Source organism: Anser brachyrhynchus, assembly GCF_964034855.1.
Source record: "Anser brachyrhynchus genome assembly, chromosome: 5".
NCBI lineage: Eukaryota > Metazoa > Chordata > Aves > Anseriformes > Anatidae > Anser > Anser brachyrhynchus.
In genome coordinates, this window is record NC_137699.1 from 16,611,472 (window position 1) to 16,638,805 (window position 27,334).

The following is a 27,334-nucleotide window of genomic DNA, read 5'->3' on the forward strand; positions in this document are numbered from 1 at the left end:
GGAAATCCTCGGCAGCTCTGGGAGGCCACAGCCCCTGCCCCAGCTGGGTCTTGCCCCTTGGGTCCATTTCTGCGCCCAGAGAAAGCTGTTCACTGGCAGGCAGCTTTGCAGGAGGGAAAACAAAAAGCTAACCCCCAAACCACACCTTGGTCTACAACCACAGAAAGGGCAGCAGCTCTTGCTGCCTCCAGAAACCATATTCCTGCCTCCAGAAACACACAGCCTGGCCCAAACCGATGAGCACAAAGCAGAGGAGCTTCAGCAACTGCGCTGGAATTCTCCACAGCTTGCTGCATCCCTCCTACAGGTGGGTGGTTTCCTCTCTGTTGTTGGGCTAAATCACATTTCAACTTTCCAAAGGCAGGACCTGCTATTTAACATCGCCTTAATCTGCCCCCTCTCAACACTCCTCTCTGTCAGCTTTGCAAGAAGTAATTATTAAACATTCACTTAATCTTGGGGAAAGCTAAAGGCAGTGAATTTATTCACCAAGGAGACACACACACCATGCGCCCTGGCCTTTGCTGAACTGCAGCTGTGCCACAGGCTGCTGCCTGCCTTTGGAGAGCTTCCAGAGGCGCCTGGCATCCTTCAGGCACAGCTTGAGCACACCCTGGAAAGTGGATACTGAGCAAAAGTGGGTGCCCAGTCAGGGTCCACCTCTTCTCTCTACCACTAGTTACACTGTCACTAAACCATGTTACAATTAAACCCCTCTAACGGCAGATGAGGTTACAGTTAATGAAGAATTTGAGAGCAGAGCTCATTTAGCCATGCTGAGAAGCTGCCCTCACACAGGCACAACACCGCAGATGAAAGGAGCATCACATTCAAAAATAAACTCCCATATCACAAAAGTGCTCATGCATATGATGACAGGACACAAAGGACACATGAGGAGGTGCATCTCCTTCCCTTGGCTGCTAATTCAGACAGATGAGCACAAGCCTGCAGGGCTAGTTCAAATATTTGAGAGCCAGTAATTGAAGGCAGGTGTCTATGCTAGTTTTCTTGCTGTTGGCTTGTAAATATAAGGCTGCTACAAGAAAAGTGGTCAGCTTTCTCTACTACCTTCTCCTTCTTTCCCCAGTAAGCAGCTATAGCTACAGAAGGCAAAAGCTTCCCGCACGAAGGTATACTTGCTTACACCACTTCTATGCTTCTCCCTTGTTGAAATGAATAAGCCTCACTTACCTTTGCCAGCTTTGCAAGCTACAGAACTACATCATCTACCAGCTCTTAGAAAACCTTGTCTAGGGCTTGGCTCACAGACCCCTCCAAGAGAAACAACCACATACCTGCAACGGGTAGGGGCTTACAAAGTGTGTTCCTCAGGTTTTCTGCCCCAGCTGTTAGTTGGGCCTGCTTCTGGCTAGGGTCAGGCTGAAGGCTTATTACAAACTGAGAAGTCTCAGAAGAAGAAATAAAAACTCAGGATTTTATTGTATTTTTTGCATAAAATGTAACTAGAAAAAAAGGCCCTCAAAACCACAGCCTAAGAAAAAGAGGTCTGCTTAATAAAGCTTTGCCTGATGGGAAAAGCTGCCCCAGCTGCATAAAGGTGGCTTTCAGGCACTCATTCCTGTTTGGTGGGGGGAGAGCACTGTGAGGGCTGGGAGCAGGGGTATGTACCTAAGACATTCTGTGGGCTTTTTTTTTCTTCTTCTTCTTTTTTAAACATAATTGTCAGCTCTGACCTTGCATTGGATTCCACCTAATTCCTTGCATATGAAAGCAAACCGCAGAACAACTGATGTGAATTTGCCACACAGCGTTATCTTCATCTGCTTGTGTCCCTGCCTGCTAGAGGCAGTGCACAGCCTTGGCAGATGTTGTCCTGCGATGGTTTTGTGGTTCTCTGTGGTTTCTTTTCCCCTCCAGCTGCCTGAGGGGAAGGAGCACATTTCTCTTCCTTTTTGGCTGTAGCAGAAGCGGAGGCGAATGTGACTCCTCTGCCTGGCACTGCTCTCCCCTGCAGCCTCCTGTGACGGGCTCTGCCTCACTGACAGCAGATGTGAGGACTACTGCCAGCCTGCATGAGGCACACTAGAGGCACAGGCTGATCACCACCACAGCAGATGATTTCTGTGACCTATGAGAGCCATCAGCTGTTAGGGAGGTAAAGCAAGCAGGTAAGTTTTAAACAAAGATCTGGCATTTGGATGGTTCAGAATAATGTCTGCAGCTCTACCAAATAAGATAAAATTTATCACTGAAAATAAAATTAAAAGGTTCATCAGCTCTTGTCTCCCCTCTACGCTCCTACATGCCAGGGCACAAACAGGACTCGGCTGTAGCACTGCTCTGCTAGTCTGGGGTAAGGAGGTGCCTTGGCCACTCCGGGCATCTTTTCACAGCACTCCATTTCTTCCTCAGCCCATGTTCACCTCTCTGTGCAAAGTACGTCACAGTGGAAAGCTCTACCAGAAATCACACTGCCCTAGGGGAAGGAAGCAATGGTAGCATGTATCTGTGGCACCTTCGCTCCAGCTCATGCTGAGGAGCACCATCTTGTCATGCTTTCTAGCCAGCAGAGGAAATTGGATACTAAATGTGCTCTCATGTATGCCAACAATTTCCCTGCTTTGAGTCCCATTTCATGTATAAAGACCAGAGAGGTGTCAAGCGATTAGTAGCACCTTAGATTTGTATAATTAAATCAAGTCTCCAGAAAGCTGTCTGATGCAGTGTCTGTAAGGAAACCGGACATGGTGAATCCTGAGCCTCTTCGAACCGCTTTGTTTCGCCTGGAGACTTCCTTACTGAAGGCTTCGTGAGGGAGCAGGGTGAGCACTGCCAGCCAGCGCTCAGCTTCCAGTGCCTCAAACAGAAGTGATGTGGCCGTCGGGAGGGTGTCAGCTCCTATTGGGGTCATCTACAGAGCCGGGACAGGAGGGAAGGAGATGCCTGGGAGCACCAGTGCAGGATGGAGAGAGTGCCGCAGGACTTCAAGTTCAGGACCCAGAGCATCCTGCAAGGGCACACAGTGGTTTTTTCTCATTCCAACACAACAGATGATTAAGGAGCACCAGGCTGAGACTCTTAGGCTGCCTGCAGCTGGAAACAAACCTTTTGCAGAGGCTCATGTCTACATTCAGCCCACAAGAGCAGAAGCCAAGTGAGTACAGCCACAATGGCAGCAGCAGTGTTTAAGCCATACTGAAAGCTTGCTACCGGGTCTCTTTCAAGCAATAGTTCTTCCCATTTCTACCCTTGTCATTAAGATGGGCCACTCGCTTGCTTCATTCATAGCCATCCCAGACCTTTGACTTTCCAGCAACTGATGGGTGGGCTCAGAGAGCAAGCAGAGCTGAAAGCCAGCGCCTCTGAGCTCTGCAGAACACAGGCTCCAGAAAAAGCAAAAAGAACCAAAACCACTTCACAATTTGCCTTTTTAAAAGTCATTTCTACGACAAAGCTCGTTTCACCCTCAAGAGTCTCCAAGTCCACTAAAAATAGTGCTGATGTTGATAGTACTTCAATCTGACGGGCTGTTTGCGTGCTTCCTGAAACACAGCCTAACCAAAGTGACACCGTACTGTTGGTCACTTGGGACAGGCAGCTTATTCTGTGCTTTTAAAAATCTGCGTTAGGAAGTAAAAGCTCCATGCAAACAAAGCCAAAACAGTAGATATCGGGTTGGCATAGTAGTGGTGGGTTTTGGTTTGCTTGTTTTTAAAGAGAAATGAGGTTGTTTTTCCTTTCCAAGACAGAGGAATGGCAAGTGTTAAAAACAGACAGTTCTTCAAGATACCCCAAAGCATCTGTGTTGTAAGGAATGCCACTGGGAGTATATCTGCACAACCAGGCCAAATTATCTTACTAAATTTGGTTAGTTAGCAACTCAGGCACAGGTTAAAAAAGAGATGGGGCGGGGAAGAGTTACAGCCTTTTCTCAGAAAAAGGAATTAAACATACCAGTCTTCATCTATTTAAGATTCTTGGGATTCTTCCTGGTCTTTCTTTGGGAAATACCCTGTGATAACTTTGACTGAGAAAGGATGGGGACATCAGAATCCGGCCTCTCCCCCTGCAATGGGATCTGCGTCTTTTGTCCTGTGTGCAGCTCTTGGCACCCGGAGGGGTCTGCTTCAGGGCAGCCGTCTGGCCGCTCAGGCTAACTATAGCACAGGAACTACCATTATCAACATTTGCATTCCCCAAATTCCTTTGCAGATCTCCTCTGGGATAATATCATAGTTATTCTTTGTTTGCAAATATAGATACTTTACCGGACTAATTAGCTGGGAACTGTGTTTAAATTGATGCCACATGACATGATTTGAGTTTTTTTTAAACAGTCATGTTATGAAAAAGTGACCTTGGCTCCGTAAGCCTGGGGCACGAATGATTTGTGTTCAGCAGATAGAAGGAAGGAAAAAGGTTAAATGCAAATCAAACCAAGAGCTTACAGAGAGTAACAGGTTACAGTGAAACTGCTTCCACAGACCGCCCCTTATGTGGCTCCATTGTACAGGTGGAGACACAGAGGCCCACAGAGATCAGTGCTGGAATTAACTCCAATTAGCTGGAATTAACTTCACAGTTACTAACGTGCTCAGGCCAGCCCTCGTTCTAAAAAGTGATAAAAATATTTTTAAAACCTTCTATAAATAATATGCTGTGTTTTCTTTGATTGGAGAGTACAGACTGTGATAATCTTCTAGCAGCCCAGGTGCTGCTCCTGCATGATTGCCTTCCCCTGCAACATGTGTGATTAAGGCCTGAGCAAGGATGGGTTTTACTGGGGTAATTTCTAAATTAAGCCCTTAAGTATCCAACTAATTTTGAATTCACCGGGAGTTAACCACCTGCTTAGCTCTAAGTACCCGCTTAAACAGGTAGCTGAAGTGGGGCTTGGTGCAGGCTGATCCTGGCCGTGCTGGGAAGGTTCAGGCTGAGCAGGGAACCTCTGCCTGCATGGCAAAACCAGAGCGGTTCAGCAACACGTTGAAAGCAAAGCCCGCTGCCAACAATTTACATTTGCTCGAAAAGGTGTTTTCATCCCACCGGAGGGCTGCCGCATCGCCTTGCAATTTCTGAGACTGACAGACTGCCAGTGTAAAAGGCCCTCGGCCGCTCAGGAACAATTAATTGGTGACACTGGCAATTATGCTGGGATTGATCACCTCCCTTTTCAGGTTCATTCAGACTCCAGCAATAATGATAGCACACCATGCTCTCTGGTTATGACAGGACTTGATTTGTGGTCTTTACAGAAATTAATTGGAGTTCAAATCAACAGTCTCAGAAGCTAAGTTCATAATATCTACAAAGATGTGGCAAAAATCTCCACTGCAGCATTTCTGTTTCATGCCAGTTTGCAAGTTGAAGGTGTTTTTGTTTGTTTGTTTGTTTGTTTTTTAGTGGCAATATTAATGGGAAATGCTCTTTTCGGAAGGAAGGCAAAAATACGTGTACCTGTGCTGAAGACCTCAGTAGCACAATGGGATATTTAAGATCTGTATGCCTAAAAAAAGTTGGGCAACATCACCTGTAGGCCAGAAGTACTGCAAGTGAACAGTGGCCAAGCTGAATATTGCCAAGTTTGAATCAGAGGGTATAAACAGTTCCATTTTAAAAGCTTTTTCCTTCCAAACTCTCCTCTCTGGTATTGTGTAAACGGTGAGCCTGAAGCAACAGCAAGGCAGCCTGGACAAGAGTTGTGTGGCGGCTGCTGAGCGCACCATGACATTGGGAAAGCTCCGGCTGAGGGCTCCGCAAGGCAGCGGTCGTCTTTCTGTTGTGTCCTTGTGCAGCTCCAGATAATGAGTGGGTTTCCACGCTCCTATGGTAAGAGCAATAACATTAATGATAAACTCGTGTGTTGATGCTGAAAACAAGGGAGCAGATCACTGGAGCCATCTTTGTGCAGAGAAGGGAGGGACCAACCCAACAAGTCAAAAGCCCAACTTTTTACTCCTCACTGCCAGCTGGGGTCCTGTGACCATCGCAGAGGTTTTGTACCTCAGTTTCTCCTCATGTTATCACTCGTGCCACAGAGCCAGTAGAGGGGAGACCATCCCTCAGTGCCTTGCCTTGCTTGAGGTATGCAACTGCAGTTAGGGACAGCTGTTGAAACAGAGAATCCAATGACCAAAAGCAAAAGGATCCATGTGACCCTTCCTGCTCAGTCCGGTTATACCCATGTCCTAGGAACAACAGGCCCCTCTCCTCCTGCTCCTGTTACTCACCTGGGGACACCACCACCTAAACAAGCCATGCCCAAAGGAAGCTGTTTCTGCTCTTGGGTTAGCGACCCATCAGCTTTACTCTGCTCGTGATTCATTCCAGAGGCTGTTACCTGCTTCCCCGATAAAGCCCCGTTCGCTATTTCTGCGAGCGGTGCAATGCAGGCCACGACAAACTCATAACTCAGTCCAAATCTGAGCAATACATCACTGCTTAAACAGCACGGTCTAAGAACAAAATGGAAACAGTGTGATTTTCATGCTGAAGGACTAACGTGGCACCATGGAGTTTGTAGGTACCTGCTGTAGCAATCACAGGAAATATCATACGACTTAAACTGATAAAATGAATAAACCAGAAGCCCTGGGCTTTTCTGTATAAGCCATTGTGCTGTATTTAATGTACTTGCTGCTTCCAGCTTTATCAGGTGTCCTAGACAGTAAAAAGCTGTAAAAAAGATTGGAACTCTCCCTAAGACTACTGTGGTGCCTCTTTGTCCAAATTACAGGTTTTTATACGCAGTTTCTAGATTGTGGTCTTTTATGTTAGGCAAATTTTAATTTAGAAGAAGTTGAGATGACTGAGTCTGGATTCAAAAGATTATTTTCTTTGAAATTTATCATATTTCAAGCTAAAGACTTAGGCTTAGAGAAAAAAATCACAGGCAGATAATTAAGAAGCAACCGAACCCACCAAATGCTGCAGTACACCCAACTAACGATGACTGAATGTGACCCTGTAAGGAGAGAGGGGAAGATTCAATCTAAAAGATTCAGGACCTGGTTTTCCTCCCTCCTTCCCACCACCAGTTTCATTGATCTTACTACCTGAGTGGCTATAATAAAAACCACTGTCTCCCTCAACCTTCCCATATAATTTCAAGTTATTCTAGAAATTAAAGCGAGAAACAGATGTATAGAAATTTGGTAAATTCTGCATTATATGCAGACTAATTCACCCCTCCAAGTCTTCAAAGGGACTGGGGTGGCCTATGAGCTTGGCTCCCCTCCTCCATTGTGCTTGACAGAAAATTGGGGATACAAACAAGGTACACAGTGAACCTTGCGGAGCAAGTGGGAGAAAGCATGAATAATTTCCGTATGTATAATCACCACTCTGAAGTCAGCGCTATACACTTCATATAACATGTGCATTCCAGCTGTAATGTGCGTTTGCAGTGTAGCTCACCCACCTGAAATACAGACAGGAAATAAGGTTTTTCCAGTGTCTGAGTGTAACAAGATAAAGCAGCTGAGCTTAACCCTACCTACACCGACACCATGGCGGGAGGAAGCCCAGAGGGCCGTTCACATGCTTAAGGCATCTCGCTGAATCAGGAGCTGGAGTGAATCTTGCTGATGGGCGGTGTTTTTATCTTCTGGCAGGGGAGTAAAATTGCTGGTCTGGGGCCAGCCTCTGATTGTGGCACGGCTGTTATGTTCAAACAGGATGACAGCCTCATTGTTACCAGGGACGGCAGCTCTGGAGGGAAGGCACGAACATGGAAGGAAGGAGTATTTCGGGATCAGCCCACACGCAGCTGTGAACGGACTCCCCCGCCTGGAGCCAGCTCAGGGCACGGAGGAGCTGTCTGGGCTGCTGCACACTGCCGCTGCATACCGCACGCAGCTCTTTGGAGACTATTCTCGTGAAAATTAACAAAAAATGGAGCCCAACAGGCCGGAAACACGAGAATCACAATGGCCAGGCCTGCCTGAGGAAACTCGCCTTGACGTTTTGGCCACAAAGAGGGAAGCAGCTCGGGTGGTGTGGGCACCTAGGCAGGCACCTGGAGCTGAAACTACAGCCCAGTTTCCCATTCACAAGGAAAAGCTCTGTAAAGAAGGGTATTGAGGGAATGCTACAGACCTTACACCTGGTAGCATGACACACCATGTTCCTGGAAGCCATGAAAAAGAAATTGATGTCAATTTCCTAAGTCCTTGTCACTCAGCAAGCACTTAGGATTTCCAGTTTGCTTTACAACCATGACCATATGCATCCTTACAGGGGAACAGGGCAGTAGCATCTTTCTCTTTTCCAGAGGACAACATCAAAACACGGCTATTCTGTAGCAGAACAGAAGATTTTAAGCCTGCCTCACAGCCATACCTCAGGGCTGCTTGGCCTCACATCTCGAATGGAGAATGTGATCAGCTTTAGTCTTTTGACAACAGATAGTCTTTTGACAGAAAAATTCTCATGAAACATATCCATGATGCTTAAAGGAATACACAACAAGCTGTCCTGACAACCAGCTCCGCGGGCTACACAGAGCTAATCCTGAGCCTGTAGAAAGCTCCAGACTCAGAGCATCAGAGTCACTGCCAGAAAGTCTAAAGTTTATTTAGTTTCAAAAAATTTTGTTAAGCCAAGGAATGTAAACAGATGAAGCTCACAGCCTCAACACCAGGAGACCTCCTGTGTGAGCAGGACTCAATGCAAACTAAGGGCTTTAACCTGTGAACGCTCTCCGGCACAGCACTTGCAAAGACAGCAAGGCCATGAACCCTGTGGGGGACTACACGTAGGAAGAAGTATGTTTATAGTGTTTGTAGGATTTGCAGGACTGGACTCCAGCAATGCATGCAACCTTTTAACTTCAAAGCCGTTCTGGTGCCCTGACATTTGTTAAGCAGGGAAGCTGGCCTGGCACCCCCTGAGGCTCTTGAGATGGAGCAAGGATAGATGTGATCCTGAACACTGCAGCTACCCGGGGCGATGCTCTGCCTCTGGGAAAAGCTTCCTCCAGCAGCCCTCTGCTGTGCGAGGCAGTACGCAGGACTGCCCTCTGACCTGCCACGTTTCACCGAGATGGTGGTGGTTTCCTCCTGCACCCTCTGTACTGACTTACCCTTGAGACTCAGGGAGAGGATCTCCTCCCGGCCCATTCAGGAGGGCTCGTGTCATGCACAAGCACTTGGTTGTGAGAGCAGGTCTCAGCACACCTCTGGTCCTCAGTGCAGCCTGCTGTCCCCCCACCGCTGCTGCCTGTGCAGGGGTTGATAGTGATACAAAGCGACTTGCTGCAGGCTACAGCAGGAACCAGCGTCCAGGCTGCGGTTTCCAGGCTTTTTGGCTTCTTCCGAGATGGCTTCCCTCACTTCGCACAGTCCTCACTTAGGATCCGTATTCCTCCCTTTACAAAAGAGGCTCAGAAGTCTTAGGACTCCGCTGAGTTATTATGCAGTAATTCAGGCAGCATCTTTCAGGATGTACTAAATTAAACCGTTAACTGTACCTCCGAAATTCGTCTTCTTGAAAGACCGTTTCTACCTCATATCATTTATTAATCTCAGCTGCACTGAATTATTAAACTGAAATTCTCAATTACTCCCATCACTAAAAATACCAGTGTGGCTTTTAGACCCACATTTCTACTTTTTACTGTAATGCATTCTTCATTTTAATTACTGGCACCACATTTCCAAAGGCCAGTGTCTTATCTTTGCAGGATATTTGTCAACCCAAAAAAAGGGTGACGAGTGAGTAAGTCATTAGGTGTGACAAGCAGTGAAGTCCTGAAGGAGAAGGATGTGGAAAAAAATCACATTATCTAGGCAAACCAAAGACATGTCAAAGCGAAGGAACAGGAGGAAACATCAGCTGTGTCTGCCGCCGCAGGTGTGTGTGGCTCAAGACACTTCTTGTACTCATCACCAGACAGAGACTTAATAGAGATCTTTCCGCAGAGGGAAAATAATTTTTTTGTAAGTAAAAGTCGAGCAGGGAAACAAGAAGAGATTTACAGGGTAAGTTTTTTGCCTACAAAGATAAGAAGGGCTCCCCAGGTAGTACTCTTAAATGAAGAAATTAAGAACATTTCTTATCAAACCTATAAAATACATAAACAACAACCCTAGCCCAAAGTAAGCCTCCTCTGGCCGATGGCACCTACCAGTGAAGTACCACAATCCTCTGACTGCCATTGCCTTTTCTTGATTTAAGAATGTCATGAAATTCCCATCCCCGAGGCCAGCTGATGATCTACTTGGTGGAGGCCCACCACGCGAACTCCTCCGCACTTGTACACCTCCCCCTAGAGGAACTGACTCGGGAATGACAAAAGAGTTTCATCTGCATGAACCCCTCTCTGAGCACCCTACTGAGCTGCCAGCGGCTCGGGGCAGATAGGAGGGTCTCCTCAGGGAGCAAAGGGCTGGTTGTGGCATGGGGGTGCCAGCTGTGGTAGCTTTTCTCTGACCAGCTTGAAACAAAGACCCACTTGTACACTCTAAGGAAGGGCCCAACAAAACAGTGGCGTGTGCGAACTGCAGGACTGCAGTCTTTACCCTGGTTGTTAGCTCACGCTGAAGCCTTTAATGCCACACTTTCATTTTGGCTACCTAGGCCAGCTACCTGCATCAAAATCACTCCTCTGCCTTGCTGTGTGGACACACCTGCGTGCCAGCTGTGACACCTCCTCGGTTTGTGATATGGGCATCGCCTCACAGGAGAGCTGGCTTTGGGTCCTCTAATGTAATTCCTGCCAGCCAGTGATCAAGAGTAAGGATCTCCAGGCGTCGGTTGGACTGTGTATGTAATGCCCAGTACATTTCCTAGAGTCAAATGCAGTAAATGGGCTTTCTTCCTCTGGGAACACCGATGTATCCAGTCATCATCTCTTTAAATTCACCTGCACCGAGCAGAACAAGAGTCATTCTTTCTTCTGTATAGTTCCTTTCTTATTTGTGTGCTTTCAATTTCACTACTTGTAAAAATACCGGGACCAGCGACGACTTCAGCAAGCAGAGATAAAGTAGAAAATGCAAGGGAAGGCTCAGGAGACCACACTGGATTTTTTCCTTACAAGATAAATAATGTATTACATTATACCTCTCATTCCCCTTCCAACCTTCTTAATAAGAAGAGACAAACACAAGCCCAGCTGCACACAACCAACATCTGACAAGGTCAAAAACTTTTAACCCACAGCATATGTGGTTGTAGTAAAGGTGCTATGAGAAGTAGTTTTCTGGGACCTTTACCATCAGATGGATCCTCTGGAGATAATTTATATGAAGGTCCTGTTAGTTTTTCAAGTTAATCTAGTGCCAGCTGGAAAGGCAGGAGTAACCACTCCGGAGGCTGAGCTTCTATCTACAGAGCAGGCGTAGCACAGGGTGGGAAATACAACTTTCTGTTGTGCCACTCCCCACCAACGAGCTTCAGTTTTGACCTAGGACCCACCACCTGCAGGCATGAGCACAGATTTTAAACCTTTGACTGTCTGGAGTTACTGGATCTCCGCAGCCATCTATGCCCTTCAAGGGCAGGACTGGATGTTTCATTAACTCGCCTTACCTGTTGCCTTGTTCATTTAGAGACTGAATTTTGATAAACAGACATAATCATCTTTCCCTGAAGTGTTTCCCAGAGTAATTCTAGCCTACAGTCAAGAGGGAGAAAATGTAAATTCTTGAGATCTGCTTCTGGCTCTTCTCTTTGGGGGAAAAGAACATGGAGAAAAGAAAGGGATCTTGTCCCACCTACACAGAGAGTTCCCTGTGCCCACCCATACAACGACACTACACCAGGAGACTGCCAGTCTGCATGAGGTTTGACATCAGCATCACGCTGCAGAGCCAGCTCTGAATACCTGCAGAAACACCGTCTGTGGCTGGGGCAGATGTGCCTCCTACACGTCTGGTACCCTTGTGCTCACTACAGCCATGTGCTTTTATGCTCTGCTCTCTTCTTCAGTCTCTGCTTTTCTACATAGTTCTGATGGAAACGTCAGCTTGCTTCTCATTTTAAACAGGAACAAGGAAAATAAAAACACAGCAAGCATATGAACAAGAAAAATGTCTGCAAAGACCCAAACTGCAGCTGAATTTTCAAGGGCCATCAACTTATAATTCAATATAGAAAAATTCCTTTTTGCAATTCATAATACTACTCAAGAAGGTGAATTTCATTTTTATTAATAAAAAAAGGCTCTTAATGTTTATACATGCATTACCTATCCCCCCATTTTTAACAGTCACTCTTGAACCATAGGAGCAGAGGGACTATGTCATCTTCCAAACTTTGCTTCTGGGGCAACAAAACTAACTGGGCCCTTAATCTAACCTGGTTGATCAACTCTTTTCTCTTTTTATTTTACATCCCATGGCTTTCTAAAGCCCCCTCTTTCATTCTGTGCTGCTGGTTTTAGAGCCCCACTGCAGTCTTTAGAAGTGGTTCTCTGCTATTCAGTGCAATTGGCTTTTGAATGAAACATGAGGTTCTTTAGCACCTCAGGAGGCTGAGCATGCTTTAGCAGCCCAGACCCAGCCTCAGCACAAGGACTGCCCTTTAATTCCACTTAAATAAATTCAGTGTTGTTGGTTTTGCCCCTGCTCAGAAAGGAGCTTAGTGGGAAAGTCAAAACAGATCTCAGCCAAAGGGAAAAAATAATAAAGCAAGCCCATAAATTAAGTCAAGCAAGTGTATCCTAGGAACAAGAAAGAGCTCATGCAGACGAGGCAAACCATGCCATGCATAGAAAGAAAATCCCCACTGCTAGTCCCCCCTCATGCCATTCCAAAGAAGCAAATCTCTATGTGAAGTGTTTGTGAGCATGCTGGAAACAGAGGGGCCCTGGAAAAATAATTAAGAAATAAATTCCACCATTCGGTGGCATTTGTTCCAAAGGAGACAAAGTGTCTTTTGTCAAACTCTCCCACCAGAAGCCTTACAGAGTTTGAACTGCATCCACAGCCTCCACTGGTATTAAACCTAAAGTGAGATCTTATTGTTTGCCTTTCCTTTTGCTACTTGAAATCCAAAAAGATTTAAAAATATCTGACTAATCAACTAGGAATGAGCTGCATTTTTCCCAGGATATGAATCAACTTTATTATCGTTAAAAAAAATCTGTTAGCATTGTTACGGCAAGAAGAGCACCCCAGAACGTAAGAGGAGCTAAGGTGCATAAACATGGTGAAGAGATTAGTCCTAGACTCTAATAATAAGCCCCTGATCATTCATCACATAAAGTACTATCAAGTCTATAGTATTGTTTGCTAACTAGCACTTATTAGGTAAGGATGGGATTTTTAGAAGGAATTAAGCCCCTTCCAAAAATCCCTTCCAACTCTGGAGGATTTGGAAATCTAGCTAACATAACCTCTGACAAAATCCCCCGCTAAGCACCCTCATGTTTACTTTCTTCCCTCTGAAACTCTGAGAAGTCAACACAGCCCAATCGTGCTGCTTTACGCATGGGGGGAGAGGATGTGTGGTGAAGGACACAGCAAAGAACCAAACCCAGGCTGATTTACAGACCTGGTGAGGGCAGGAAGAGGGGGACTTCCCAGCCATCGCTTCAGCACAGGTCCCAGGGAAAAAGGTCATATCACTGGAAGCTTTTGGTCCTTCCTTTCACGGAGGGAGGCTGGTGAGTGAAGTGCAAGATACCTGCAAAGTCTCCTTTGCAGCCAAAATCACTGTCTCAGCATCTATCTCATCCATCAGCTGAGGATGCGTTGTCATCATCATCTTGCCTTCCCTCCTGGGAGGGAGAAATGGGAGGGAAAGGCTGAGCTCTGTAAGCAAAACAAAGTAGAGAATGGGAAAGAGCTGAGAGACCAATTAAGCACTGCACAAATGTAGGCTCCCTGCATGGCAGCTGACCTACAAAGGATATCCAGCGCAGACAAAGGGCTGCAAATTGAACTGATAGAGCAACCAGATGCAAAAGCAATGCAACCTCAAGCTGTGTTAAGGGGGGCAGATTACCCTCACATTAACTCTGCTATAAAGATATGATTAATGGCACAGAAACCAGAGCAGGTACGCTGGCATAAACGCTCAGAGACCTGATTCAGCCCCACTGTCTCACCTGTGCTCACCAGTATGTGTTTGCAGCACAGCAAGTGCAAATGGGGGAGGCGGCTGCCAGAATATTTCTTGCCCTGTTTGCAGTTACACAGCTGGGTGGAGCTGGACACAAGCCCTCCCCAAGAAGGACAGAAATCCAGCTCACCTGCCACCCCACGGGGAGACACAGCCTAAGTAGGCCACTGCTGCCTTGTAAGCACCGGGGGATGTTTTGCTCCTTCTCCTCCCACAAACATCCCAGCTTTGCCCTGCTGGAAGCAGGCGGCAGGTAAAGGCCTCGGAGCTGCCCCATGGGCTGGGAAGGGGTGAAGGGGATTTTTTGCACGTGGGTGTGGAAGCTCCCACTGCCGTGCTTGGCTTGGCCCAGCAAGCACCGAAGCACGTCCCCAGACAGACGCATCACAGTGAGCGAAAGGAGCTCTTTTAAGTATAATGAGCTCTTAAAGGCTATCACTGGAGCTGTAATCTAAGTTCAGACAACTAATTTTTCAACCCATTACATTGGCAATACCACGCTTTCCACCCCCCCCCCCCCCCCAATAAGAAATGCTTCCACCCCACTCCGCCTCTCAAGAGAGGTTGGTGGGAAAGACGTGCCTGCTGAGACCGCTCACTTCCACGGGACCTGCAATAAAAATGCCACAACTAGAGACCGTGCGGACGGAGCGGTCTGAGGAACAGGAAATTTGAGGAGATAAATATGCAAAAATACTAGAGATGCAGCCAAGGCAGCAGTTTCAGGAGGAAAACAATACAGAGTAACGTAATTTCCCCCCGTAGCTGCAAGTCATTCAGCAACCTTGAATTAAGCTCACACCTCTGCTGTCTCTCCACGGCCTCATGAGAGATGAACGAAATCCTTTATCAGCAGCACTGAAAAAACCTCCAAACAGCGTAAATGTTAGAAGGCCCCAATTAAAGTCAGCGAGCTGGCAGCTGCCCCGCGATGATGAATGGGTTCACACATCATCCTGTGCCCCGGCTCAGCCATGCTGAGCTAATGTTTGAGAATTTCATAACCTGGGCAGCCCTTTTGCTTTCAAAGACACAGCCGTGGCTGTCCACTGATTTCTCCAAGAGGCAGGTAAAATGAGAGCTGGGTTTGCTCTTTCTCGAACACATCCTTAAGAATGGGGCACTGAGAAGGGACTACTGAATCGCTGTTGTAGGTAACATATTGTAAACTGAAGTAAAGAACAACTGGGCCTCCCTAGTACCGAGGAGGTTAAACAGGGAAATCTGCTTCCACCAACGAGCAGAACGAGCAACACAAGTGGGTGACGGGCTGCTAGGAAAGAACGCGGCATTACAGCTAGGGAGAATCCAGCAGGGGAAAACAAGTTGACACGCAGGCAGATGCAGAGGCAGACACACCATACATCAGCAGAAGCTTCCCGGAGCCCCCTTCCCAGCTTCAGCAGCCCTGGTGGACGGCGGCACCGCCAGGGCTTCTGCAGCAGGTGGACATGGAGCTGAGCCGTACGGCCACAGGCACATCCACTCTCCTCATTGGGGCACGCAGGGAAAAGAAAATGGAAACTAGCAGGAGCAAGCAAAGCGCCAGTGAGGAGAGAGTCCCAATTAGCACGTGAAGAGAGCACTAGCCCGTGTCGTTCATGCTATGAGTCTAGTTGCATTTTGTACCCTTGAAATCAATTTCTAACCCACAATGACAAATTCATTTGCTTGGTTTGATGCCTGACTTTAGAGTCACTGAAACATGCTGCTGACACAGCCTGGAGGCTGATGCCCCCACATTTAGCCACAAAACAGGCAGCAACCCCCACCCTGCTGCAGAAAGTCCCATCAGCGACAGCCAGGTCTGGTGCTCAGGGACTTTCGAGCCTCTGACTCTGCTGGGGTGGCTACCGAGAGCTGGTGAGCATCACCCCGAGTGCTGGTGGAAGGCAGGTAGCTCTGCCCCTGCTGTTCTGCTGGGTCTTTCTCCGGATGATTTGCAATCTTGACAGCACAGCTCAGATGCTGCTGACCAGCTCACCTTTCCTCAGCAAACCACAGAGCTCAGCTCAAACCCAAGGGATGCCCCAGTCCACTGCGAGTGAGCACACGGGGCTGTGCCACACGAAGCTTGGGCTGAGCGACCGCCATGCCGCGCGCAGCAGCCCTTGACTGCACGTGTGTATGTACACACTGGTATCTCTACAGCATGCTACTGCTGCAAAAAAAGTGCCTATTGTATTCAATACTACTGTGTAGCCATTAAATGCGTGCATAGAAATGGTGCTAATTACTTTTCCATTCAGCAGTTATAGTCTCTGCTGCTGTAGAAAGTGCACTCAGTACAACGCAATTCATGTTTAGAAAACAGAGCCGCTTCCAGGAACCTACTGCATTTTAATTACCATCTGTAGGTGTGTGGAATCCCCATTTTATAACAATGCTACCATCTCAGTTGCCTTTCCCACTCCTTTAACACAGAGGTTTTTACTGTTGGCCATGTCCTTTAATGGTTGTGCCAGTGCCCAGGTACACGCGGGTCGGGTGGTGGTAAGGGGAAGATGGAGGCCCCGTTCCAAGCCACACTGGGAAGAGCCTCTTGGGGGGCAACACTTTCAAGGCAGCTGGATTAGAAATTCACCGCATCTCTTTAGCTGCAAGCCTTATTTCAGCCACTTTATGTGTACGTCCAATTGACGGGCAGCCCTGAAGCAGAAGCAACAGGCAGTACCAAGAGCCCCAGGGCTAGCCAGCCATGCACTTCCACAGCTCACACACGAGTTTCACGTTTGAGAGTACACCTAATAAATCTACCCAACTGCTTTGTGCTAAATCTCATCCGGGACTAATCTTTTCACTTCTGTCAGACACGCTGCCCTTTCCCAGATGGATGTGTGCGTAGCTTCAAGGAAGGAGTTTCAGTAAATTCTTCCCATAGCTCCAATTTTTGCTTTCTGTGTGGCAAAGAGATCACCTCTCTGCCTCCCTCCCACCCGTTCAGAAGAAAACCTTTGACTGGAGACAAGAGGGTTAACAGAAACCTGCCCCGTGTGCTGGCTCAGCTTTATATCTGCGTAGTACTGCTGAACGCGCTTCATTTCCTAGCTCTGGCTTGAACCGTGACGGCTGGCACAGTACGACTCCACGCCAGAAAACAGCAAAAAGAAGAGGTGAAATATTCATAGAAGAGAATATATTACGTGTCTCGTGGAGAAAGCAGGCAGCACCGACAGCCTGTAGGAAAGAAAGCAGCCTGAGGCTCGTGAGCTCCGCTTCCCTTTGTGTGAGGTAACCGGGGCCGTTCCCCGCTCGGCCCTGTGGGCGGCAGCAGCCACACAGCTGTCTGAAGCGGAGGCGGCAGCTCCAGCCCTGCGCCCACAGGGCAGGGACTCTCGGAGCCATCCCGCACCTCGCACACAGGTGGGGAAGTGGCTGGAATGACAGCACATGTGCCTGTCATCGGGCTGTCACTGGGAAAGGTATCTTCAGGGACGAGACGATAATAAAATCGCTCTCTGCAGCTCCCAGAACTGGTGTTTCTATCTGCCTCTTCCTTTGCCAGAGGTTTCACACTTGCTTGGGAAAATTCAGATCGTGCCACCTTTCCTGGTCACATATCAGGCACGATTTACCACGGAAGCCAGCTCAATTACCTTTGTATTCATTCTTAGCTTAGTGTCCAGTCAGTATCAGAAGGAAACCAACGCACACAGGCAGCAAAGTTTCTCCTCACTCAGCAAATGAAACGCGGCCCTGCTTTCACGCCTCAGTTACACACCTCTGTGTAGCTGTGAATAACAGACACACAAGCATGCTCCCTAGAAGCAAATGGTCACTTCACATAAAAGTACACAAATGCTATTTTTGCAGCCATAAGCCTGCTGCAAGCATTTTTAAACGGGACTGCTGGTTCAACAGTTGTGCCGAAGGCCCTCAGGGAGCTCAGGGCTCGGCTTTATGAAGGCACTGCACACAGCAGCCTCTCACGCGGGGACTTAACTTCCAGCGAACAGCCTGTGGCAGACATTTGAAAGGGGAATAATCAGAAGGGACGTTTCCAATCCACAGCACTTGTGGCCAGGTTGCCTGTCGGCTGACACGGTGCCCAGCTCCTGCTGGCTGTCTCGTGCTGCAGAGCAGGGGTGGCCGAGGACGCGTACACGCTCCTCGGCTGCTGCAGTTTATTTTTGGCTTGTGTGGTTTCCTTTCTGCCTGCGTTGAAACAGATGGCTCTGGACTAGGAACGTGCCCCGTTCGGCAGTTGTCTTAGCACGAAGCTCTGGCAGGAGGAGGGTTGAGGCAGCACCATTTCAGCCTCGGCAGCTAAAACAGAGAGCAGTGGTTAGCTGGGGTCCGGGGAGCAGGCTCCATATCCAAAGCCCCGTCGCTGAACATTTCCTCCTTAGCTTTTAGTTGTTGGCTGTGCAGCAGTGCCCAACATCACAACCTGACTCCCAGAGCTTCCTTCCCTTTTGAGGGACAATCTCCAGCCGTAGGCAGTCCTACACCAGGTTTAGAGAACATTCACTTACCTCCAGAGGTAAGAGCCTGCTCAGCCCCAGCCGCAGGGATGGTGAGTGCCAACCAAACCCACCTTCGTTAGCCTAAACTAGCAACCTATGTCATTGCATTTTTCCTCTTGGAAATACTATAAAAATATATGGCTCAACATAAAAACAACCCCATAAAAAAAATCTGCAGCAAAAGAATAAGATAAAATAGGTAAAAAATATATTAAAGCCACTTGGAATAGCAGTTGCAGCGCTGTAGCCTCTTATTAAGGGGCTGGAAAGAGGAATGAGGGACAGCAGGCACATACCTGTTCTTTACATCAGTGTCTGCCCAAGTAAGACCTTGAAATGTCAGACGAATATATTCTGAATTCTCACTTTATAAATATATCTCATTTCTTTTTCTCCTCTGCTCTTCATCTCCAGATCTCTGAAAAGTATGGGGCCAAACACAATTTTTTCTCACTTTTCATTCACTCTTGAGAATGTAGATTAGAATCAGGAAGCCAGGGAGACCTCAGGATGATTTTAATTGCCTGCAGTTTCTTTTGGAAAATAGGAGAATAGATATGCAAGATCCCCTATGAAAGGCAGATGGATGACTAAGGACTACCTTATTACGAGCTGCCGCAGCACAAACGTGGCATGTGGCGGTGCTCATTTGAGTGTGCACACAATCTGACCACCTCCTCACAAAGACAGACAACGTTAGAGGCTCTTCACAGCCTGACAGCAAGTTCTTGGGATGAGACTGCGACGTGCATGCAGATACCCTGAAATGAATCAGGACTGGACAATGAGAAGGAAGGGGAGGAAGAAGGGCAAAATCCCAAATGATTAATTTCACAGATTCAGCAATCATGCTTGCACTCCCCAGATAACATACCTCTGACTTGGCCCGAAGGAATTTTCCCTGTGATACAGAGCCTCTGCCCTTTTCCTCACACCGTGTCTGCTAGAACAAGTTTCTTCTTACAAGCCAGATCCACATGTCACTGATGGCCAAAGGGATGCCGCAAACTCCTTTCAGATGAATCACAGGAAGAAGTCACTGCTAGCAAGCTCTCTCCCAGCAGCAGACAGGAGATACAGAGGTAACTCTCATTTCTCACTTTAAGTTGCCATCGTCTTAGGCAACCAACATGTTGTTCCTTGCCCCAAGGTTTGCTGGGATCTACAACGCCCCATTCCTTTAGGCTCTGGTTATCCCCTGCGCTGTTTGTGTTGGACTGACTGCTTGCTTCTGTCAGGTTTGCTGGGTTAGTTCTGTGTTTTGGTGTGCTGAGGAGGAGGAGCTGCCCAGTGGAGAAGTACGGAGAGAAAGCCAGAGTAGCTGAGACCCAAATTTGGCCGGTTGGCCCATACACCAGTCCCTACCAAAATTTCCACTGTGGTTATCACATAAAGCTTTTCCTTTCGGGGGACTTTTAGGCAGACAAAACATAGTATAAGAGCTCAGTGCCTTCGTGACACCATAACTTCAGAAATAAAATCAGGCCCTTGATCAAGGGGCTGGTAGCTCGGTAGGCAGGAAAAGGGCACACGTGCTCAGAGGTGCTGTCTCAGCTGAGGATACCGCTTCTCCTTCAGATGCTGCTTTGCCAAGCAGATGAGGTCAATTGAATGGTTCTTCTCTTGGATTGCCAAGACAAAGTAATTACTCACTGTTTGATTTATAATTAAAAACATTTTATAAATTCATGAAAGAGCAGTTTCACTGTTCTAAGAGTAAGTAGTTATATCGGGTCACGTTTAAGTTTTTAAAGAAAGCGGAATACCGTCGAAGATATTTGACAGCTCTGAAAGAGCAACGTGAAGAGTAAATTATATATGGACACTAATGGATTTACAGGAGACATTTAAGCCTCATGAAGCCTTTGCAATTCTTTAATGAGACTCTGGTCTCCTCCCAGTAGAGTCAGTGTTGAGAACACACCCACGTGCTGCTTTATCACGGCAAGCTGCACATGCAGGGGCTCTGGCAGGGAGGTACATGGTCGCTTGCTTTTATTCACCTGTTCAGTCTGACTTCTACAGCTTCAGTACATTTGTAGCTCTGCTGGGTCATCCAATGTTATGATGAATGATTCCTAAAAAACAGGACCTAGGAACCCAGGCCCTGGTCCTCAGCACAACTTCAGGGGCTCCTCAGGCGCTGTCATCCAAGCTGTGGAAACCAACTCCAACAGGTCACACGTCAGCAGCGTGCGGCGCTATTCACCCACCTGTTTACTGATATGAAGAACAACCACTGCCGGAGTGGGAATCCTGACAGCATTACAGAGCATCACTACGTAATGCAGTGTCCGAGTACTGACAGAAGGGATGTGATGTTACACTGCTCCGTAAAAAGAAAGTAGCCTCAGGTGGGCTCGCTAAGGAGTCAACAGAAGTTTTTGGAAGACACATTACAGGGGAATATACAATTATCTGGGAAAAGGCGTCCCAGACTTCCACTGCTGGTGTTCATTATTCAAGGGGACCAGAGTGGATAAAAGTAATTTAAAACCCACATTTCTGTTTTAAACACTGGGTCATCTTTTTATTATTGTTTCTGCAAATTAAATAGGTAAAGCTTTTTAGACAGTATGGGTGCTAGGGTCTTTTGTATACCAACACAGCTTGGCAACCACCTTTTCAAAGCCCTAATTAAAAAGACAAATGCCTTGTCCCTTTCCTATTTGTATTCTATGAACCACTACATACATTATAATGCAAACCATACTAAATAACACCTATACCACCTGTATTGTTTCTATACTGTCTCAGCTTCTTGCAAGCAACAGGACTCCAAAGCCCGTGAAAGCCATCACTCCCCCACTGCAATACGTGGGAGACCATTTTAGCTGTTCTGCGTCGGAGCTGCGGTAGGACAAGGGCAGCTGCCACATTCAGGGATGGGAAACACCTTCTGCACCACTCACGACCACCAAATGTTTGTGTAAAGACACCTTTCTTAAACCAAGCCAGCTTCCAGCACAGGGATGAAAGCTTTTAGTTTGTATCACAGGCGTGCGTAAAAACTCCAAAAGTGAGGAGGAAAGACTGAGATGGCCACGACTGTCTGCACCAGAGACATGTCGAGGAGATCCAAGGAGACAAGCAGGACCACGAAGGCCCTGGCATGCCCTCGGGGACACTGCTACCCCTGCAGAGCTGCCCACCTCGCAGCACAGCGAAACATTTCCCCGCGCTGGGGATGTCAGGCTGGCTGGGATTCACTCCCGCTGCCCGACAGAAGTGACCCGCGAGAAGTGGCTGACAAGCAGTCATTTCATCGCCTCGTGAAAGACGGCCCTATTCCGCGCCGCTCCCGTCTGGTTTTCTGCTGGAACAAGAATGTGCTCTTCGAAATTTTGAGTTCAGCATTTTGGAAAGCTGCCTCTGCCGACACAAGGCTGGAAGAAAAATGAATTATTGCACAAAGATGGCGTCTTTGTCTATTTCTACAGTATTAAGGGAAAAACGCAGGGACTCAACCAGATGACTGCCTGAAAGTGCATTTTCTACAATATTCAGGACCCTGATAGATTTCCAGCACACAGACGTGACCAAGCTGTGCTTCTGCATCAAATGTCAGCCTATTTGATTCCTCAAAATGGTGGAAATGACAGTGTACGAGCTGTGCCTGCAGTGTTAGAAATCAGTTTGAGTTAAACAAAGGCAGACTAAGCAAGGCTTTATTGAGAACCTTTAACAGAAGAGTGATTTGTGATCATTATTTCTACACGTTCCTCATTTTTATCTCAAAACTGTTCGTGAATAAATAGGATTTTTTAATATTATTTTTTTACTTTGCCTGGAAAATAAATTGTTTGCTAAATCATAAGTGTTTGGTCTTCTTCCCAGGAACAATCACCTGACTTCTCCAGATCAGACGAGTACTCAGGCTGCCCTTGGCTCATGCTCAGATACTTTCTTCTTTTATAAAACTGAACACCTACAAACTGTATTCCAGCAATTATACTTATACTTGTTAGCAAACGGGGAGCTGTGAAATTTCCTGATGTGATCTGAAAGCTAGACAGACAGGAAACTACCGAAAGAGGGACAAGGAAGATTGAAACAAAAGCCCACATCCTTAAGCCAGCGAAGTGCACCCCTCTAGCACTCCCAGCCATTCCTCCCCGGAAACACACCACGCACCTTGATGCGCTGGCTTGACACAGATGCACTTCTCTAGAGCCTTACCATGGTGACTTACCACGTAGTACTGAGCTTCCACGAGGTGCGGAGGCCTCCTTTACCATGTCTGCTGGAAGCCCAGCCGCTGCAGTGCTGCCCTCACCTGCGCCTTCCCCCAGCACCCGGCCCAACGCCACCTCGCTGCTCAGGCTCCCGGAGCACAGCACCAAGTGAAGCCAAACCGTGCTCTTGAGCACAAATGTGGAGCGACTGCTGCTTTATATATGTTACACTGAGATCTCCAGGAACACAGGGCAACTTCATTCACTCTTCACTCATCCCGGGATAAAAGACACAAGTCCCCGAACCCTGGGCTCAGAGGCTCCTCCAGAGCCACCCAAGCCTTGTTTTCTCCTGCCACAGGTAAACACACGCTGTCCAAATTAAGCTCCATCTCAAACTAGCCATATTTTGCCTCTGGTTTTTGATAGGAACAAAATTATGCTGTTCCAAACTCTCAAACTGGAGATCTGCTTCAGAAACTCACTCTTCCTACGGCCAAAAAGTTTATTCCAATTTCTAGCCTAAATATATTCATCACCAGTCCGTGCCCATTTGTTCCTGTGCCAACACTGTCTGTTAGCTTAAATTATTCCTTTCCCACACACAGGGCAACCCCCTGTTGGTTTTACAGACAGCAATCACATTGCCTCTTTGCCATCATTGTACTAAGCTACACAAATCATCTTCCCCTTTGTATTACCTTTTCATTATCGTAAACCAGCACTGAACATATTTCTAAGCTCATTTTTCTGGAACGTGAGTGACCAGACCTGTGCTCGCGGTTCCAAACATACAACAGCTTTAATGCCTCTCTCTGTCGACACCTCTCTCTCTACAGCTACAACTGCTTTGGCCTTTTCCTCAGCTGCGTCACATTGGCATCCCATGCTGCAAAGTCCAGGTTTTCAAAAGAATATATTGCCTAAGATTAACCCAATCCTTTCCTGCAATAAGGTAACTGAATTTTCAGACAAAGGAAATGCAGCAAGTGTTACCTGCACCAAGCTACTCGCATCTCCCTCTGCCTCACTCCTCTCTAATTCATGAATCTGGTTTACATCAAAGTGAATTATGTTTAATCCTTAGGTGAATAACCTTGTGCTTTGTCCCATTCAATTTTGCAACATTTCTACTGCTTAATCTTCAAGGTCATCCAATTCTCCTTGTGCCATATCTTGATCTTCCTTGTACTGATGTGCCTCACAACTTTGTGTCAGCAGCAGCAAGCTCCCTCTTTTAACTCTCTCCAGTTTCTGAGCCAGTCACTAATAAAAATATTAAGCATGGTTGGTTCCAAGAGGGAGCCCTGATAAAGATTTTATTAAAGTCTCCTCCAACCTTTCTTCTCTTTACAGTATTACTTGCTGCCATCTCCCTGTTACACAGCTGCTCGTACCACTTTCTAATTCTATTTCTGCTTTTTAAAATAGAATTTTTTAATGTCAAAAGTGGGAATCACCGTACGGAGTAAGAGAAACCCTAAGGCTGAGATTCTCCATTTGTCGCATTCACCACAGTTCAGTCATCTGTCAGTAGGACTGCTCCCCTGTAATTGCCCAAAACACTGAGAGGAGGAGACAGTGAGAAGTAAACCCCCCAACACAAAACCCACCCAGGTTGCTTCGCTTTTCATTCAGCATTGCAATCTGACATTGTTTGGGTTTTAGAAGTCGGCCAGCTGATTCTCTCCATAACCAACTCTTCCATGTCTCCCTGTGGCCAGGTGTGAGCTCCGTGTTTATCTACTACGCAGATAGCACCATGCCTCGCAGCAAAGACAGGAACGGCTCCCTGGGATCCCACAGAAGGGACAACAGTAACAGAAGATAACCAGGCCCAGGAATGTTTTCTTTACTGTTAAATACACATCAGAAAAGGTGGGAAGGACAGATGAGGAAAGATTACAGTCACTGCCTGCTCATTAGCTCTGTTTAAATAGTTGTGAGCTCACAGCTGTTACCACGACTTGCTCACAATTCTCCTTCCAGATACACTGGTCAAAATGAGCAAATAGGTTTTTAAGTCAAAGTGAATTCCTTACCACTTCACCAGCGAGCTGGGGCCAAAGCCTGTGGCCTTCGTCCCTGGGGGACCCATGCAAAGCTGAGCTCCTGTTTCCAGTTCTTTGTCACTTACAGTGGGAGATGGCTCCAAGGCCAGAGCTAAACTGCCTTGTTCTCTGTAGTGCCCCAAAACTCAGCCTGCTCTTCTGCAGCCTCCTCCGGACCCGTGAATTCATAGGAGATTATTTTGCAACAGCAAACGTCTCTTTTGACAACTCACATCATAGAGCAAGCAGGGCAGAAAAATTGAACAAGAAATGTAGTACTTTCTTCACCATTAAGTATCCAAGAGATGTGGTTAAGGAAATGAGGAAAGTGGGTAGGGGGTAGCATGTAGATAAAAATGCAGGATGTAGATTTCCCTCTTTCATATGCCCTCAGGAGAGTCAGGGAAAATGTGCCACGGAGACATCTGGAGGGATTTCAGGACCTGAGTGCTTCCCATCTGGGACCATAAATAAAAAAGCAGCCTGCAAGAATTTTCCATTTCTAGACCAGACAACAAAATTACCTCCCCACAGCCATTAGATGCCAGAATGGAAACAAGGTATCTGACTAAAATAGCCAACTGTTCACATCTTCATTTTTAATAACTATTGATCAAAACTGAACTGCGTTTATGCACAATGGTAGCTAGGAGAAAATTGCTAGCGCTTGCCTGCAAATCAGCCAAAAACCACAACAGTCTGCAACAATTACAGATGGCAAATCCAACCTGAAGTACTGACACGTTTGCAGGCACAAAGCTGAGATGCAACGAGCTAGCCCAGGCCTGATCCTGCTGCCTGTGTGTCCATCAGAGTCCTCAGCCTGGGTGCTCCAGGGGACAGCCGGTTAGCACTGCTGCTTCCAGGAACCAGCTACGCTGCTCAGGAGAGATATGCACTCAGATATAGCTGGAAAAAGCAGCTGACAGTGAAACTTAGCCTGACCGATTTCTCAGCTAGCTGCTCTGGCAAGAGACTTCTGTTACACTGGCCAAATCCTCGCATTTTTCAAAAACCAAACCAAAACAAACCAAACCTCCTGCTGAAGTAAGCAGATTCTTGCTAACCAAGACTTTCCAGGCAGCAACTATTCTCCCCTTAGATCTCTAGTCCATTTCTGGAAGCGCTTCTACAAATACTACTAATGAAACAGAGCGGAGCTAACAACCACGGGTGCCCTTTTCTGTATAACAAAGGCAAGAAGCAGGAGCACACCTTTAGTGAGTCACCAGGGCACCAGTCACTAGGGCAAAGGTTTTAGGCCAAAGAAAGCAAGAGGGAAATGCAGCTTTCAAATGGAAAAGATTCTCTGCTATACCAATGTGTATCATGTCATGAGAGGCAGTGCCTTACGGTTTTTACACAGAGTGAGGACTACACGTCTGCAAAATATACCTTTCTTTAAACAGTGAGAATCACTTAGAAGTTGTTTAGAAAAATGCCTCCCTAGAAGCTACGTGCAGTGTTTTGGGATAATGCCATCTTCCCTGTCCATTTCTCATCTTTGGGGAGGACCCGACGGCTCACGTTTCCCGTAGCTCACTCCCCTGGTGGGACCGTCAACCAAAGCAGGCCCATCTCCAGCAGCGAAACAGCAACTCCCCGGGCCTCTTGCAGGGAGGTTTCCTGAAGCTAGTTTGGCTCATCTGAGCAAAGCCAGAGTGGGAATTAAACGAAAGCAAACAAAAGAAAACAAACAAAATAGCACGCAACAAAAGGAGTCAACCAGCACTCCAATCCACCATGGGGTTTCCGTTCTTGTTTTTCACCCCCTACCCAACCCACCTCTGAGGGTGGCTGGACAAATGCCACGCCACGCTCCACCACCTCGGTGCCTGGGGACAGGTGGGATGAATTATGGTACACGTTCTTCTCGGCAGGCTTTGCAGTCCGGTGCTACCAGGTCACCCAGGTATTTTGCACGACCTGATTGCTGTTAACAGTTTTGACCTTAAGGCAACTCACAGTTCCTGCCGGAATTAGCACCAACGCTTGCGCTGCTGTCACCACAGCACTGATATTTTCCTTCCTCTGCACATCACTGGCCTCTTCTTCACCTCCCACCAGTAATCTCCCGCAGCACTTCCAAGCAGCGCTCGGATCCCGTGTCTGTGAGGGCTGACACCAAAGGACTTGCTGAACAAAAAGACGTGGGCTGCAAACTGGCCCACTGGCTGAGCTCCTTTGTCCCTCGCAGAGGAGCACCGTGCGGGCGAGGAGCTCTGTGCCACCCAGGCAGCGCTCCTGTGAGCACGAGCAAGTCAGCAACAGCAGAGCCTCGGGGTCAGACCGATCCTGGCAGCAGCCTCCTGAGGCTCTGTGTCACTGCTGCCACGCCGCCGCCTGCAAAGCGGAGATGTCAGAAGTAAGCTTTCATGGCAGCCTGCTTCCCACTCTAACCTCACATGTGCTTGCACTGCCTGCCTCCGCTCCCAGATTTGATTTGGAGCTGATTCTTGGACACTTCCAAAACAGATCGTAAAAACTATTCATGAAAATAAACCACTAAGGTGTATAAAATCTCCACCTGAAGATGCGATTTGCTTGAAACTCACCTGAGGTAATTAGTGAAACACGAGACAGGAAGGAGAACGGACCTTCGGTGCTTGAT

At 47.3% G+C, this 27,334-nt stretch overlaps 1 long non-coding RNA gene across 1 annotated transcript in view; it reads right to left on the reverse strand.

Annotated features, from left to right (window-relative positions):
• The window catches only part of LOC308195884, a 67,861-nt gene that overhangs the window by 2,544 nt on the left and 37,983 nt on the right, over window positions 1-27,334 (reverse strand). Inside the window, exon 6 of the long non-coding RNA XR_013951899.1 lies at window positions 1,299-13,721. This is a non-coding gene — a long non-coding RNA (uncharacterized lncRNA). The remainder of the gene's footprint in view (window positions 1-1,298; window positions 13,722-27,334) is intronic.